Source organism: Solanum dulcamara, chromosome 11 (assembly GCF_947179165.1).
Source record: "Solanum dulcamara chromosome 11, daSolDulc1.2, whole genome shotgun sequence".
NCBI classification, from domain to species: domain Eukaryota; kingdom Viridiplantae; phylum Streptophyta; class Magnoliopsida; order Solanales; family Solanaceae; genus Solanum; species Solanum dulcamara.
In genome coordinates this window covers 46,775,098-46,792,967 of record NC_077247.1, presented here as the reverse complement: position 1 = coordinate 46,792,967, position 17,870 = coordinate 46,775,098, and positions in this window count along the sequence as shown.

Genomic DNA, 17,870 nt, shown 5'->3' with positions numbered 1-17,870 from the left:
TTACCACCTTGAAAATATAAATAAGGAGAAATTTTCAACTTGAACTTTAAATAATCCACTTATTTTAAACATTAAAAAAAAGCCTTACAATTCAGTTAACAGTATGAAATAAAGGGAGTAGTACTCTTTCTATATTACTCTCCGTCTTCTTTTAGTTGTCATGATAAAGTTTTGCACGATCCTTAAGAAAATATTAATTAGGAGTGTTATTTAACTAATATACTCCTAATTAATTCTTTAATTTTTATCAATTTACGTGTCTCTTAATTTTAAAATAATTAATGCTAAGGGCAATTTTTTTTTTTAAAAAAAATTCTCTTCTAATTATTTAAATTGATAACTATTTTGGAATAAACATTTTTAGTATATATGACAATTAATATCGAACGGAGATAGTATATTACTTGATGGTTATTAACCCAATTATAAGTCCTTCAAGGAAACTTTAATTAGAGGTAAAAGGGGAGGGGCCACCCTGCATTTATTCACATATATTATCACCGCATTCCTTTTTTCATGTTTCAGACTTCAATTCACCGCGCGCTTCCTATATATGTTGCTTCTTTCCTCCTTTACCTTTCACACTTTTCTTGCCCAAATGATCACCAATTATTCAATAAAATTCTAAACCCGCGTGATTATTTTCTTTTAAAGTTTATTAGAATTTTTATGTTTCATAATAAAGAGAATATCTAAATTCTAAGGAAATTTCTTGCCAAAGTCGTGGGCTCGTGGCCCAATATTTTCTGTACATTAGATATATATATTCCAATTGCAATTCTTTACTAGTTACATCGTATTAGATTCTATAGGAGTTGATGATGTTAATTCTGACCAATTGTTGTAGTGATTTGTTATATCATCCTATCAAATCTATCAGATTTGGCCTCAGTATCGTCTCTTAATAATTAATATATTGATTACCCCTACTATATATGGGACCATATATACGTTATACTTCCTCCATCTCAATATATTTATCTGATTTGATATAAAATTTAAAAAAATAAGAAAAAAATTAAAGTTTATGGTCTAAAACTAAAATTATATAGAATATATCAAAATGTTCTTTAATCTTATGATTTTAATTAAACATGTCATGTGAAAAGTTGAAATTCAAAAATTATCAAAATAATTAAACATTCTTTTTTGAAATAGAATAAAAAAAATTAATACAAACAAATTAAAATGGGAGAATATATATCACAAGTTATAGGCAAATGATCATTAACAAATCTATTAATTACAAAGATAACTTTAATGATTAGCCTAAGAATACATTTTTCTCTCGATATAATTTGATGAAACATGGCGAGTTTTTTTTTTCTTTTAAATAAATAAATAAAATCCGTCCCTAGACTTTTCATTATTTTTGCTTCTTTGTTGAGCCAATTCACCACTTTAGAATTGAATGTAAGGAGTGCATACACATCAACTCTCTCTTCTCAAAAACAAGGAGAGTAACAATTAAATTATACTATCAACTTTCTCTTATAAAAAAAAACGAGGAGAGTAACAATTAAATTATACGATCAACTTCCTCTTATAAAAAAAACGAGGAGGGTAATAATTAAATTAGTGAAACAATAATAAAATATACCTAACTAGCTATATCGGCACATGGAGTGTATGCTAAGTTTTCTCAAAGTGGCATTGGACAAAGAAGCCTATTAGAAAAGAGATAATTGTCTACTCTTTTAGTTTGTGTTACTCTGCCTTCAGTCTTCACTAAGACGCAAAGTTCAATTTCCTCCAACACTAATTTGGCTTCTTCTCACCAATATCTTCTTACACTAATTAGTGCACTATCATAAATCAATAATTATGATGGGCGTAAACGTTTCACTTAATTAATGTAGAATTAGAAGAAAAAAATGTCACCAATGACTTTTTCTTCCCTAAAATATTAAAAATTTAGAATAATTTTAATCTATCAAAACAACTCACACTTAAGATCGAATCTAAGTATTTACTAAAGGTTGATAATCCGAATGAGTTTTTCATTGCTCGTTTGGTAGGGTATATAAGAATAATGCTAAATAATATGTATTAATAATACTTGTATTAGTTGTGCTTACATTAATTAAGCAAAAAATATTTCTTATGCATTGTTTGATATGGTGTGTTAAAAATAGCATGTATTGTATAATTTTTTTTAAAAAATATTTATTTACAAAGATACCCTCCATAAATATGGCGGAAAAGATATCAAAAAAGGTTTCGAAGGGCAATTGGGTCTTTAGCCATGCTAATGCATGCATTAAATCTTCTTGCATTACTAATACCATAGATTTTCATGTACTATTAATACACTCCTCAATACACTAGGCTAAAAGAAGTGTACCAAACAAGGTACTACCTTATATAAACACACAAAGCTAATGCATGCATTATTTCTTCTAATACACTGTATCAAACGATCCTAATGAGCAGATTAGACTAAATTTTGCTAATCAAAGTGGATTAATGAAGTATTTAATAATTGTGTAAGTCAATGACTTGTTCAAAAATTACCCGGTCCGGAATGGATTGGGTTGAAATAGGATGAATCATAACTCAACACACATGACTCTTATTCAATTTTAATTTCTTATTTGTTCTCTTATAATTTTAATTTACTCGGAGTATTAAAGTGTAATAATATTTTTTGGATGTATATAATATATCAAATAAAACAATATTTTAATCAAGTTTTTCATGGATAAATTAAAACTACATATCAACTAAGTTTTTGGATGAATTAGATTAAATATTTTAAAATGAATTGAATAAATAAAGAACAAATCACTACTCCTCTCAAATCATGCTTTCATGGCCTTTAATTTAACCCCTGATTATACAGCAAAGCGATAAAGTTTCCCACATTTGGAAGGTGAACCTAATTGATCGAAATTGCACCTCATACATATCCTCCTCAAACTCTCTTCAACTCTCATCTCTTTTACAGCTTGCACCATTCCCTATAATGTAGTGGACTAATTAATACTCTCCAATTTTAATTTTATTTGTCATGTTTTGATTTGGCACTTAATTTAAGAGAGTAAAAAAAATTCATTTTGTGATGTTAAATTAAGAATATGTCAAACGTATCAAAATATTTTTTTATCTTGTGATATTAAATATGTCATATGTAAAAAAATTAAAATTAAAGAACTGATAAAAAAGGAAGATATAGTTTTTTTGAAACAAACTAAACAAATAATTAAATTAAAATGATAAAAATACATAAAAGGGCGAAGAAGCAGCTGCATCTAATGATCATGTAAAAAGGTAAAATATTTGGATCAGAAGGGTATGTTGATTACATCAACTTGAAGAATAAATTAAAGTAGCTAGCCCAGAGCTTTTTCATTTTGTTCGTGTTATTACATATCCATTTGCATCTTAAGGTCAAGAGTTGTTGAAGTAAAATAGTTTTATATAGTGGAATGAGACAAACTAATAAGTGAAAAAGAGAGAAGGCTGTATGTTTGTTAGTGGTCACTATATTGCCAGGCTCACCAATCTTCATCTGAAAGTGATGTATCAATGCATGAAAACCAAACTAGTCCTAATGCTATCCTTTAAATTAATATCCTCCCCATCCCCAATCCATAAGTGCAATGCATGTTCTTTCAACCAACCTTACCTAAAAGTAGGGGAGAAAAGAGTATAATTCTTATTTTGAACGAGTTCAAGTGTCTCGTTAAAATTTTATGGAGTAGAAAGATTCAGTTAACAATTCACCCAAAATATAAATATCTTCTAAGTCATTTTGCCAACCCATTAATCATGTTTAGCCAAGATTTTAAAATTAATCATACTGACATTCAAGAAAAAAAATCATAAAGTTAATTACAATAATTTGTATCAGGAGTAAAATAATCTTGTTCACATTTATTTTATGTACATATATTTCACGATACCTATTTTAATTATATATATATATATAGTATTTCCTTCATGATACCTATTTCAAACTCCATGAAAAATCTCCAGAGTTTAAACTTTTAAAAGTTCAAGCGAAACATTCGAACTCCTAAATTTCGCCACTAAAATTTTCAATTTCTACAAGAGATTGTCCTTAAATTTTAAAGAGACATCATTGCCTATTTTAAAACTTATACTCCTCCGATGTCACATTTTTTATTAACATGTCTCTTAAGAAATTATTTGATAATCATATTTTTATTTCTTAGCTTCAAAATTCGACTATTTTTAAAAATTCAGTGCTCAAGTTTCACTTGTTAAAATTTTGAACTACAACACCGGGTGTTGAAATTATTTTGTACTTTAACCAGGAAAATTTTTATCCAAATTTTGTTTGCATTAAAAAGTGGTTGTATTCTGATTTTTGGGTTTACGTGAAGTGTGAATGGTATATAAGAATTGAGAAATGTGGGTGAATCAAGTGAAGGGAAAATAAAAAGTTATTTCTCTCTCATTGGTAGAAGAAAGAAAAATGTTTGTCCTTGTATTGAGAAAGACTTCCTTTAACTCATAAAGGGTTAAGTGTCCCTCGCATTGTCATTGCTCGCTCGGCTTCGGCTTCTCATTAATTGATTTCCTTTTTCTGAATATTAATTTAGTATTAATTCAAAATTATTGATTATTAATTAATTTGCGGATTAATTTAAATTAATTAAATCCGCGGAATTAACTAAAATGAGATTTATTTAAATTTCACGAAAATGTTTTGGAAAGGATCCGTTTCTTCCGAAAAGACATTTTTTTACCAAAAGACACTATGCCTATTCTGAACAGATGAGACTGTTCTGAGCAAGTATATTCTAACTCATTGTTGGCTATAAATAGAGAGGTCTTCTCTCAGTTTTCAATATCGAAAATCTCTCTCTCTTCTGCATATATTTTCTTACAAACAAAGTTGTGTCTTTATGTGATTACATTGCTGTTTTTGAGTTTGCTGGAATTAAAGAAGTTTGAGGTACCACTACTTCTTTAATGTTCTATCCGTTTTATCCTGGGAGGAAATAATCTATAACCTCGGGTATAGTAAGGGAATTAAATTTCTTAAGGACACACAGTAAATTCTGTGAACTCGGATACTGTTTTTTTATTTTCATCTATACTGTTTCTGATTTACTAACTTTAAATACAAGAGATAACACTGATTACATTTGAAACGGTGCAAAACTTTAATTACCCGCTAAAAAATGTCATCTCAACTAAGTAATATTTACAAAAGTAGAGGTATCAAATGCGTTGGATTGAATAAAAATAAGTTGTATTAATAAAGAGGTAGGTCAATACCCTACTCAAATGTTACTTGGACTGATAGGTTGACTTATGCAAATATATCCCTCTTTAAGTCACCATTTATTTCTTCCATATTTTCAAATTTATGTATATATATAACTTTGGAATTGACAAAGCAATAGTCAACATTAGACTATTGTCAAATGTTTATAAAATTTTAGATCATAATTTAATATTTTCTCATAAAATTTTAACTTGCTCAGAATAGACGTTTAGTAATCAAAGAAACTGCGAAGCAACATAAGCCATAAGGTATATATGAATACTGTGAAATAATGTGAGATATTTTAAAGAATGAATTGTACTAAGAGCGCCTGCGTTAACTCAACTAGTAGAAGATTTCATGGGCCAACATGTCTTAAGTATGAAAGATGTCAGGCCGCTAGTGCATGGAGTGGGATTTCTTCCTTGCAGATTTGGTGGCTATAAAAATATCTGTCCAATGTTTGTGATGCCAAAGAATTATGGTGGTGCATGTGGTGGTTCGTTAGTCTTGATGGAGCCGTGGAGGGTCATACGGTTTTAGGTTTGGGTGGCCCGTCAATCTCCCATGATCGATCGATGCATCATGTGGGGCGGGGCTTAGCTTGACTAGATGCATCATGTCTGACTTGTCAATATATGTAAAGATATGACATCTGAGCTTAACTCAACTCCAAAAGCTAGCTCATAAGGGGAGATTTGTCCATGTCCATATAAGAAGATCAATTTCTCATCCCTCTATCGATGTGAGACTTCTTAACACTCCATGCACACCCAGACGGCCAGACCTAAACTAAAGCGTGAACACTTATAAATAGGGGCCCAACATTGATAATAACGAATTGGGATTAATCTGGGTCTGATACAATAAACTTGCTTAACATAAACCTTGTAACCATACATCAGGGAGTACTAGAACTCAGGGACGCGGTTGTAAGGTGAGAGAATTTGAGAAGAAAGAGACATTACACCATGTGAGGGACACATTCAAGTTAATTGTAGGCTGTAGCTATACACAAAGCTAAAATATACTATATCATATTAGACTCATTAAATTAGATAACGCCTAAACAGTATAAAGAAGAAACTATTACCAAAAAATCTATGCCGACACATATCCCCGAATAATTAAAATTTATTGAAGTAGTTTTTACTCTTGTATGCTGCGTATGCATTTCATATAATAATTTGAAAGTAAAACAATTACGTATATCTTTAGGAAACATTATTAAAAGTGATTAGCAAGTTTTCAAATATGTCGTTTGCACATCATTCTTGGAGATTAGGCACTCAAATCTTGATTCTTTTCCATCTAATAACTTTAATTAAAATTATAAAGAAGAGAGTAAAATCTTGAACTATAATTCACATTATGTATATGGTAATTATAACGCCCTATTAATATTTCATTCTAGTGCAAATTAGAAAATTATCTACGTGAGGTAAAAATGAAATGCAAAATGTTAACAATAACAAAGCCACATTGCTTTTGAAATAATTTCGATTCATAAACTTCAATGATCTAGAGATCTCGGCCTTAAAACAGAAGCAATTAGGTGTCGTTGCCAAAATAATTCTTGATGATTATGCTAAATCAAACTCCATTCTTAATGACGTTCTTTCAATTTATCCTTACTTAAATAAAATGAGTGTTAAATAATCAAGAAACTATAAAGAGTTACATCCTTTAATGATTGGATATATAATATCACAAATTTGAGGCGTAGAGTGGGCAAATATCTAAACTAAATTCTCATGTTAAACCCTTAATTAAATCGATCTGGATTTGCAACCAAAACAAAAACATAATGAAGCACTCATGTTGCTAAAGGCTGGAATTGAAAGGGAAGTGAGTGGTTCGTTGTTCAAGTTGCTATTAATGTCATTTTTATTAGTCGTAATTGTCACCTTAAATGTAGTGACAAAATGTTGAACTGTTGCAAGCACGTGCTCTACAATATTAAAGGCTTACGTAATATTAAATTTTCGTATATAATTAATGAATTACACGATATACTTTTTCTAGTTCATATTAATTGGCTGAAATATTTTTTAAAAAATATTAATGACATAAATTAAATAATTCTTTGAATTTTGAATAATTTACTTACTTTGAATTATGATTAAAGTATCAATAATTCAATTAATATGGACTAGAGAAATATTAAATTTCTTGTTTATGATTTGCTTAGTTAATTTCTCTCTTACGGCGTATGTCCCACAGCGTGAGTTGATATTTTGCTTTGTTATTTTCATTAGTTAGCGCATAGCTTGGAAATACATCATTTTATTTAATTTTCCTATACAATCTCATTAGCTTAACATAATTTTTAAGTTTAAATTGAACAAAAAACACTGATTTTCCTCATCTTATAAGCAATCTTTCCTTCTTTTTTTCTTTCTCTCTGATGGCTTGAATGTTTTAATAATTTGATGAACTATAATCAGAGAAAATTATATTCAAAGATTATCTAGCTAAGTAGAAAGGTAAAATTATTATATGAATACCCTTGAATTTTTGTATAAATAAGAACAAAACCCTTCTAACTAATTAACTTATGTGTAAATTTTGATGTATAAAAAATATTGAGTCATATTTTCCTAGTTAGTTAAGCTTTTATGACTAAAGTTATATTGGACATGTATTAGTAAAAAAAACTAAAACAAATAATCAATATTGTTATAAAATAAACTAACTTAGCAAAATAAAATAAAAAGAGTAAGAGAAAATAGAAAGGAGCAGACTGCAGATTGCAGTGTTCGTATCTTACATTTTCATTGCCACAAAATGACAATTTATAACAAGAAAAGGAATGGATGATGGGCAACTTGCTCTAGTGGAACATCCGCTCATCCATTTTCAAAACACTCCCCCTTGGATGTCCACGTGTAATAAAAAAAACTTTACAAGAAACAACATACAAAGTTATCCTGAATACCCATAGATATTGTGCCTCGTTAAAACCTTACTAGGAAAAATTTAGAGGGAAAAAATCTAGTGAAGGAAAAAGAGTACACACATCTAGTAATACGCTTTGAATGCTGCCTCATTAAAAACCTTACCAGGAAAATCAATAGGACAAAACCTTGGCTAAGGGAAAAAGAGTACAACACGTATTTTACTCCCCCTGATGAAAACATCATTTACTATTTCGATGGCAGCGCATTTCAATTTTGTATCTCATTTTCTCAAAGATTGAAGTCGGCAATGCCTTGGTAAACATATCTGCTAAATTGTCACTTGAACAAACTTGTTGGACATCTATTTCACCCTTCCTTTGAAAATCATGACTAAAAAAGAATTTTGGTGAAATATATTTTGTTCTGTTTCATTTGATGTATCCTCCCTTCAGTTGAGCTATACATGCAGCATTGTCTTCATACAATATTGTTGGAACGTCTCTTTTTAAAGAAAGGTCACATGTTTCTTGAATGTGTTGAGTTATTGATCTTAATCAAACGCATTCTCGACTTGCTTCATCAATGACTATTATTAATGCATGATTTGAGGAAGTGGCAACCATAGTTTGCTTTGTTGAACGCCATAATACAGATGTACCACCATATGTAAATAAATAGTCTGTCGGCGATCGACCTTTATGGGGGATCAAACAAATACCCCACATCTGCGTAACCAATCAATTATGACGTGAATTCATTTGAGTAAAACAATTTCATATCAATGATCACTCTGAGGTATCTGAATATATGCTTAATTCCATTCCAATGTCTTCGTGTTGGAGAAGAACTAAATCTTGATAATAAGCTTATAGAGAAAGCTATATCTGGTCTAGAATTGTTGGCAAGATACATTAATGCATCAATTGCACTAAGATATGGTATTTCAGCACCAATAAGCTCTTCATCATTTTCATGAGGTCGAAACGGATCTATATTAACATCATGAGATCTCACAACCATTGGGGTACTCAATAAATGTGCTTTATCCATATAAAACCTCTTTAAAATATTTTCAGTATATGTTGATTGATGTACAAATATTCTATTTGTAAAATATTCAATTTGTAGACCAAGACAAAATTTTATCTTTCTGAGGTCTTTCATTTCAAACTCCTTTTTTAGACATTTTACTGCCTTTGAAAGTTCTTTCGGAGTTCCAATAATATTCAAATCATCAACATATACTGTTATTATGATAAATTCAGATCCATACATTTTCATAAAGACACAAGGGCAAATTGGATCATTTTTATGTCCTTCTTTTAGCAAATATTCGCTAAGAGGATTGTACCACACGTGCCCTGATTTTTTTCAACCCGTATAAGAATTTATGAAGCTTTATTGAGCAAGTTTCTCTAGAATTCTTTTATGCTTCAGGCTATTTGAACCCTTCGAGAATTTTCATATATATCTCGTGGTCCAATGAGCCATATAAATAGGCAGTGACCACGTCCATTAGGTGCATTTCAAACTTTTCATGAACTGCCAAATTCAATAGATACTTGAAGGTAATTGCATTTACCACAGGGGAATATGTTTCCATATAGTCAATGTCAGGCCTTTGCAAAAAATCTTGGGCTACAAGTCGTGCTTTATATCTTACGACTTCACCTTTTTCCATTTTGTTTACGCACAAAACTCATTTGCACCCTACTGGCTTGACACCTTCAGGTGTTCGAATTATTGATTTGAAAACTTCACGTTTTTCAAGTGAAGTTAACTCTGCTTGAATTGCATCCTTCTATTTTGGCCAATCATTTCTCTGTCTATATTCATGGACATATTTTAATTCAAGATCCTTATCTTGTTGCGTTATTTCAATGGCAACTATAAGCAAAAATATTATCGACCACAATATCATTTCGGTTTCACCATTTTTCTGTCGAGACATAACTTATTGAGATTTCTTCATTCTCATTATTTTTAAGTACGTGGACTTCCTCGATGGTATCACTATTTTTTGTGTCTCTGGGCTCTTCTTGAGCAATTGCCCCCAAATTATGATTATCTTGATTATTTATTCTTTTTTTTTGAGGATTTTTATCTTTGGAATCAATTGGTCTTCCACATTTTAAGCGTGGCCTAGACTCATTTGCCTGAATAAGTTGTCCTACCGAGACTTCAACTCGAACTTGAGCATTAGCATCTGGGATATGCGATTTAGTAACCCGTGGAAGGTTAGTAAATGCATCCGACTGTTGATTTGCAATTTTCTATAATAAATCATCTTTTGAACTTAACTTCTTTCTTACATTGATTTGTTCGAGGATCTAAATGAGATAGTGATAATGAATTTTAATCTATCTCATTTTTCAATTGCTTAAGTTCTCCCTCTAATGTTGGGTATACTGATTCATCAAAATAACAATCAGCGAATCTTGCCGTAAATAAATCTGCAGTGATAGGTTCCAAATATTTTATAATAGAAGGATATTCATACCCAACATATATTTTCAACCTTTTTTGAGGACCCATCTTTGTGTGGTACGATAGAGCAATTGGAACATATATCGCACACTCAAATATTCTAAGATGGGATATATTTGGCTTCCTTCCAAAATCCAACTGTAATGGAGAAAATTCATGAAAATTTATTGGCCTTATGCGCATAAGTATTGCTGCATACAAAATAGCTTGCCCTCATATCGAAAGAGGAAGTTTTGTCCTTATTAGCAATGGTCTAGCTATCAATTGTAGGCATTTAATCAATGATTCTGTTAGACCATTTTGAGTATGAACATGAGCGATCGGATGCTCAACTTTTATTCCAACCTACATACAATAATCATTAAAGGATTGAGATTTAAATTCACCAGCATTATCAAGACGAATTGTCTTTATTGTATAATTTGGAAATTGTGCTCTTAACCTTATAATTTGAGCTAACAATATCGCAAAAGCCATATTGCGAGATGATAATAAGCTCCCATGTGACCATCTTGTAGATGCATCAATTAAAACCATATAATATTTAAATAGTCCACATGAAGGGTGAATTGACCCACATATATCACCCTGTATACGTTCCAAAAATACAGGGGATTCAATCCCAACCTTAGTTGCTGATGGTTTAATAATCAGTTTTTCCTGAAAACAAGCAACACAAGAGAATTCCTTACATTGAAGAATTTTCTGATTCTTCAAAGTGTGCCTATATGAATTTTAAATAATTCTACACATCATATTATAACTGGGATGGTCCAACCGGTCATGCCAAATGATAAATTCATTGTGGTCAATAAATCTTTTATTTACCATGACATGTGATTCAACCACATCAATACTTGTGTGGTATAACCCATAAGAAAGTGCGGGTAATTTTTCATGCACAAATCTTTTTCCTGCTTTTATTATAGTAATATAAAGGTAATCAATTTTTCCTTCACTAACAGTCTCAATATGATAGTCATTTTGTCGAATAGCCTTGAAACTTAATAAGTTTCTTTAAGACTTACTATAATACAAAGCATTATTAATAGTCAATATTGTTCCCCATGTAGTGATAAAGCTGCTCTTCCAGAGCCCTCAATTATACTACCGGATATTGTATTAACACTGGCCCCTTTCATAACCAAATGAGAGAAATATTTCTTTTCTCTTAATATAGTGTGCGTTGTAACACTATCTAAAAGGCACATATCTCTATTACTCATGTTAGGTCCAATTTAAGAGTGAGACATTTATTTATCTTCATAAAATAAAAATACATTAAAAGAGATAAAATAAGTAACAATATTGCTAGAATAACATAAGTCCTTTTTTTCTTCTTTTCTTTTAAATAGATCAACGTAAAAATATGATAATCAAAAGTATATAAAAATGACAACATATTGTAAATCATATAATGAAATTAAACATCAATTATAATTCCTAAAAAAATCTTCAACCTCCAAATGAGTAAAATCATTGAAGTCATTAAAATCGTCATTCTTCAAATCAAATTTGCTTCAATATTATCATTATGCGGAGTTCTTACCTCAATATTATTTTCAAATGCCAAGTGTGACTCTATCTGAGCATTAGAAGAAGAGGAACCACCTCTATTTGCCTTTCTTTTGAAGAAATTTTGATAAAGTCTTACAAAATGCTCAAGCGTTCTTTTAGTGGTCTTTCATTCTACAACGATGTCAATTACTTCTTGAAGGGCCATTTTGAGAACTCATATTGTTCTCCCTTTTATGTTGACCACACCACGACGATTATTATATCGTCTTCTGTCATTGCTATATTCACGCACATTATTGTATCCTTGACTTTTATTTTGTCTTCTCTCAGACTGGACTTATGCTTCTACCACATTTACTTTCGATAACGGAGCAGTTTCAGTGGGAAGGGCTTCATAATTTTTCATTAAAAAAGTATTATGTTGCTCAGCCACCAGAAGGCATGAGATCAATTCAGAGTATTTTTAAAAAACTTTTTCACGATATTGCTGCTGCAATATCACATTAAAGGCATGAAAAGTAGTTAATGTCTTTTCCAATATGTCCTCATCATTTATAGTTTCCCTACATAATTTTAATTGGAAAGTTATTGTAAATACAATAGAATTATACTCAATTATAATTTTAAAATTTTGAAATCGTAAGTGCATTTATTCATAACGAGCCCTTGGCAATACCGTTGCCCTAAGGTGGTCATACCTCCCTTTTAAATCTTTCCACAATTCAAGTGGATCTTTTACTGTCAAGTATTCAACCTCCATGCTTTCATTTAGATGATGACGAAGGAATATCATAGCCTTCGCTTTATCCTGACTTGATGCTTTATTTCCTTCGATTATAGCTGTAACACCCTAACTTTTTTCTTACTAAGATTTGGACCATTCTTCATGTACGTATAAGATCGAACTCGAAGGCTTGAAATTGTATATATGATCTATGATTGATTCATAAGTATTTAAAGTATATTATATGTGATTTAGAGTCATAAGGGATCCCAAAAATCAAGCCAAGTCCAAAGAATTCCTTTGGGCTAAGTTTCCGAATGAGTTAGTATAAGGGTCAAATTCAAATGACCATATCTCCTAAAATATAACGAATTGGGTGTCCCATAACCATCAAATTAAAGGTCTTTGAGTCTTTTTTCCAACTCCACCAAGATTGTATTTTTACGAGTTCGGAGTCAAAAGTTATGCTTGATCGAACAGAGAGGACCTGCAGTGAATTTTGGCCGATTTTCCAGAATTTGTTGGGATATTTTGGTAAAATTACCTAATATCTATATACATAACTGGACGCGTTTTGGATCATAATTTCAGTCTCTTGCCTCTCCAAACAACCCTAATCTTCATCCCTTTCTCTCTCAAATTATCTCCAATAAAATCCTCTCAAATTCAAGGATTCAAGTTTTCCTTTGAAGACCTAACATCAAGGTTTCTTCAAAATGTACACTAAGGTATGTAAGGCTACTAAAAACATGGATTAAATCACCATGTGCCCTACATCTTCTTTGAGATTGAATTTTCATAGGAATTGAATTTTCTTGATAGATTTATGTCCTAATGAGTTCATACATCTATTAACTTGATTTTGTTATGTTGATATTGATAAGTTGAGAAATTGATAAATGTTTCATGTTTGATATGAGTTGATTGATATGAGTTGTTATACATATTTTGTTATGTCTAAGAGTTGATTGATATGAGTTGTTATACATATTTTGTTATGTCTAAGAGTTGATTGATATGAGTTGTTATACATATTTTGTTATGTCTAAGATTTGATTGATATGAGTTGTTATACATATTTTGTTATGTCTAAGAGTTGATTGATATGAGTTGTTAAACATATTTTTGTTATATTAGCAATAGATAATTAACTTGCAGTAACTTGGAATCCGTTGGTACGTTATAGTTTAATTCAATTACCAAATGATGGAACATAGAAAGAATACTAAAATGTTAGTTAGGATGTTTTCATTAGTTTAACACCTTCACAGATCCAAATTTCTAGAAATAAGATGGGGACAATATTTGATTAACCTTTTAGTTAGCATGAATCCAATTTCTGTGAGTTGATGCCTCAATGGAATTCCATTAGCATCATGAAATTAAATTATATTTAAGAAAAAGTTATATTCCTATTAGTATATTCATATAATACTTCCACTTTGATATATTCTAATAATATAGAAAAAGCTAAACTTTATCATTCATTTCCTAATTTCACGTGAAGTGTTTGATTTGGTTTGAGACAACTTGGATAGTTATTAAATAATAATGTTTGGCAAAAGACCTCTATGGAAAGACATTCTTTCTAGTCAAAGGTGATGATAGAAAGTAAAGTAAACAATATTCTTGAGATTTCCTAAAAATAAAAAATAAAAAAAAAGATATAGACTAGGCCATTGTCTTTTACATGCCTTTAAAAAAAATATATAAGATTGGGGTTGATTGGATAATATGATTGGTCAAGAGGCTTGATTTGGGATAGAATTGATGAATTGACAAAAGTCCAAACGAGACTGGTCGATATGATTAGATTGAATTGATTGAATAGAATTTTATGAGCATTGAGTCTTGGGAGAAGTATCGAGCACTGAATTGGGTAAGAGTAAGTAATAACTCGAATTCAATAACTTTGTCGCCAAACGTAGAAAGGGATTAGACCGTTAAAGTCAGATATTTTCCAAATTACTGTCCTGATATAATAGGACTTGATTGGGTATGAATCCATGATTTGTTGATTCGTTCTTACCCTGGCAAGGTATGAACGGACGTGGCAACAACGTCGGCTTGTTGTACTATCACTGGCTCATAAGTGATGGTTGTCGGATAAGAGAAACTCTCATATAGGTCTTGATAGTACTCTGAGTCGGATTGTGATGGATTGGGTTGGATTGTATGTGATTGGTCCTGTCTAAATTATATTTTGTTTAGACTCAGAACATCTTGATTGAGTTGTACCTTCTTCTGAGTTGAGATTCTAAGTTGATTTGATTCCACCTTGATGTATGTTTTATTCGGCTATTTTACATACTCGTACATTCCACGTACTGACGCCATTTGGCCTGCATCATTTCATGAAGCAGAGACAGGTACTAGAGATCATCAACAGGCGCATCGTTGAAGATCTATTCACTTTCAGCTAGTTGGTGAGTCCTCCTTGTTTTCAGAGGATACCGCAGTTATCTTTTCGGCTTTGAGTTAGTTTTCCTTTATTTTGATTTGTGGTAGCCATGAATTTGTCATTGCCACATCTTATATTGTTGATAGAGGCTTCATAGACTAGAGTGTGTATGATGTTGAATTGTTTCGTTGTGACTAGTTTTATTTTTTCTAGTTGTTGAATGGAGATGTGGTTGGCCTTTGGCTTTATTATGAATAGTATTCTTATGATTTGAGTCTTCCGCTAATAGAGTGTAACTGAATGAAAGTGTGATTGGACCAAGTGGTTCGCTTGAAGGCCAAAAATGGTTTTCGAGTGCCGACCACGTCTATGGTACCCTCCCGGGGCGTGACAATAGCATCACCAAGACCCTTAGCGGTAAGGTGAATTTCAGCATTAAGTAACCATGATAAATAATTTTTGTAAGAAATATCAAGTGCCACAAACTCCAATTTTGACAAGTTTGACATGATGAAAATTAATTTAAAAAATAACAAAGACAACTAAAATTAAATTTCTTCAGTAGATATATTTGCTATAAAAGTTAATTTTCTGGAAAAAAAAATTAGAGCTTTGTGATGATAACGTGTTATAAAATAAACTTAGCAAAATAAAAAAAAAAGAGTAAGAGAAAATAGAAAGGAGCAGATTGAAAAAGGGAGAGAGAGTGCAGATTACAATGTTCGTATCTTACATTTTCATTGCCACAAAATAACAATTTATAAGAAGAAAATGAATGGATGGCGGACAACTTGCCTTAGTGGAACATCCACTCATCCATTTTTAAAACATGCCTTAGTGGAACATCCACTCATCCATTATTAAAATAAATATAGTTTAAATACACGTAATTGACTCATTCAAATTACAGTTTTCTTCATCTCAATTTATGTGATGGTGTTTAATTTGATTAGATATGGAGTTTAAGGAAGAAAAAAGACTTTTAAAGATTGCAAATTAAAATAAGCCATAGGTATTTGTATGAATAAATTATCTTATTAAGAGTAAAATATGCATTTTAAAGTTAAACTAATACTAATAAAAATGTGTAATTCTTCTTAGATTGACTAATTAATAAAGAAAGAGCGCCATGTAGATTGAGACAACAGCAATATAAAAAACTTCAAAGTATCTTGATAAATATTTTCTCTTTAGTCTCTCACTAATGAATAGAAAGAGAGTTAGTGTCTGTTTGATTTGACTGATTTTAAGGAGTTTATAGGCTGAAAAAATTTATAAGCAAAAAAATATAAATTGACATTTTAAAATAATGTTGATGCAAGATCTTCGCATAATCTGAAGAAGCAGTGTATAAGTAAAAATGAATTAAGGAGTTGTTTCGCCATGAATCTTTTTTTTTTTGAAGTTAAACTTCAAAAAATATGTTTGGCTATAAAATTTCGAAATTAGAAAACCAATCAAATTTTTTTCCACTTTTTTTCCACTTTAAATTATGCAAAAAAATCAAAAATAATTTTATTTTTAAATACTATTTATTAATATATATATATTTAAAATTCACAATAAAACTTAATCAAATGCCCAAGATGATTATCCAAGTTATCAAGATAGGGTGTGATGTAGTGATGTAGTGTTGTGCCTAGTAGTACCCGAAGCATTGACATTGAAAGAAGTCCCTCAAGCATTTAAAAAAGAACAAAGACAAGGGTTATACCTATTGGACAACTTAGAACGATGTTCCAAGTAGATCCTCCCTCCCCCTCGCTCCACTTCGTTTCGCTCGTTTTCTCTTTCCAAAAAAAGTTATGAGATTGGTTTTGTGTGCGTTAGAGGTAGAGGGTCCGAAGGAGAGAGGAGATCTCTGCTCTTATCGTTAATTAGGTATGCCTCCAGATCTGAATGTATACCCTAGGCCTTTACTCTTAATTAAAAAGTTTCAAGTTCGAATCCAATTTAATCAAAGCTTTATGGACTCCAAACATAAGTGAAAACACACACAATTTTTTTTTATCCAAATTGAGTCAAAGAATAAAAAAAGTACATTGTTAAGGAAACGGTCAAAATAATAAAGAGATATCTTAATGAAAAGTGAGTGAGACCAACCTCAAAATTCAAACCAACTACCCCTCTCTTTAAAAAAAACATCACGCGATATCTTCCAAAATATCGCGATAAAAGAATTTTATTTCTCACGTACTGATAAACTGACCGTTTGAAACAATTTTTTCATTTCCTACTCTGAGTCCGAGTCACTCTCGAATATTTTATTTCTTTTGCAAAAATAAAACATTCGACAGAATAGATAAAATAACATATCCCATTCTCACTCAGCGCGTGATGCTAAATTTTTTAAAATCTAGCGGATCAATTCAATTAGCTAATTTCTTCACATAAATTTCCATTATATTTTAGTAAATTTACCAAGTTTTTATTTGATATTTTTGTTCAATACATTATACCTTCTTTCCCTTTTCTTAAGTTCATTTTTAATGAGTGATACTTATCTTATTTATTTTAGGCCTGTTGGTTACACCAATTTATATTAGGATTGATATGAGGATTTGACTTTGTCTATTCATGATTATATTTTTAATCGTACTT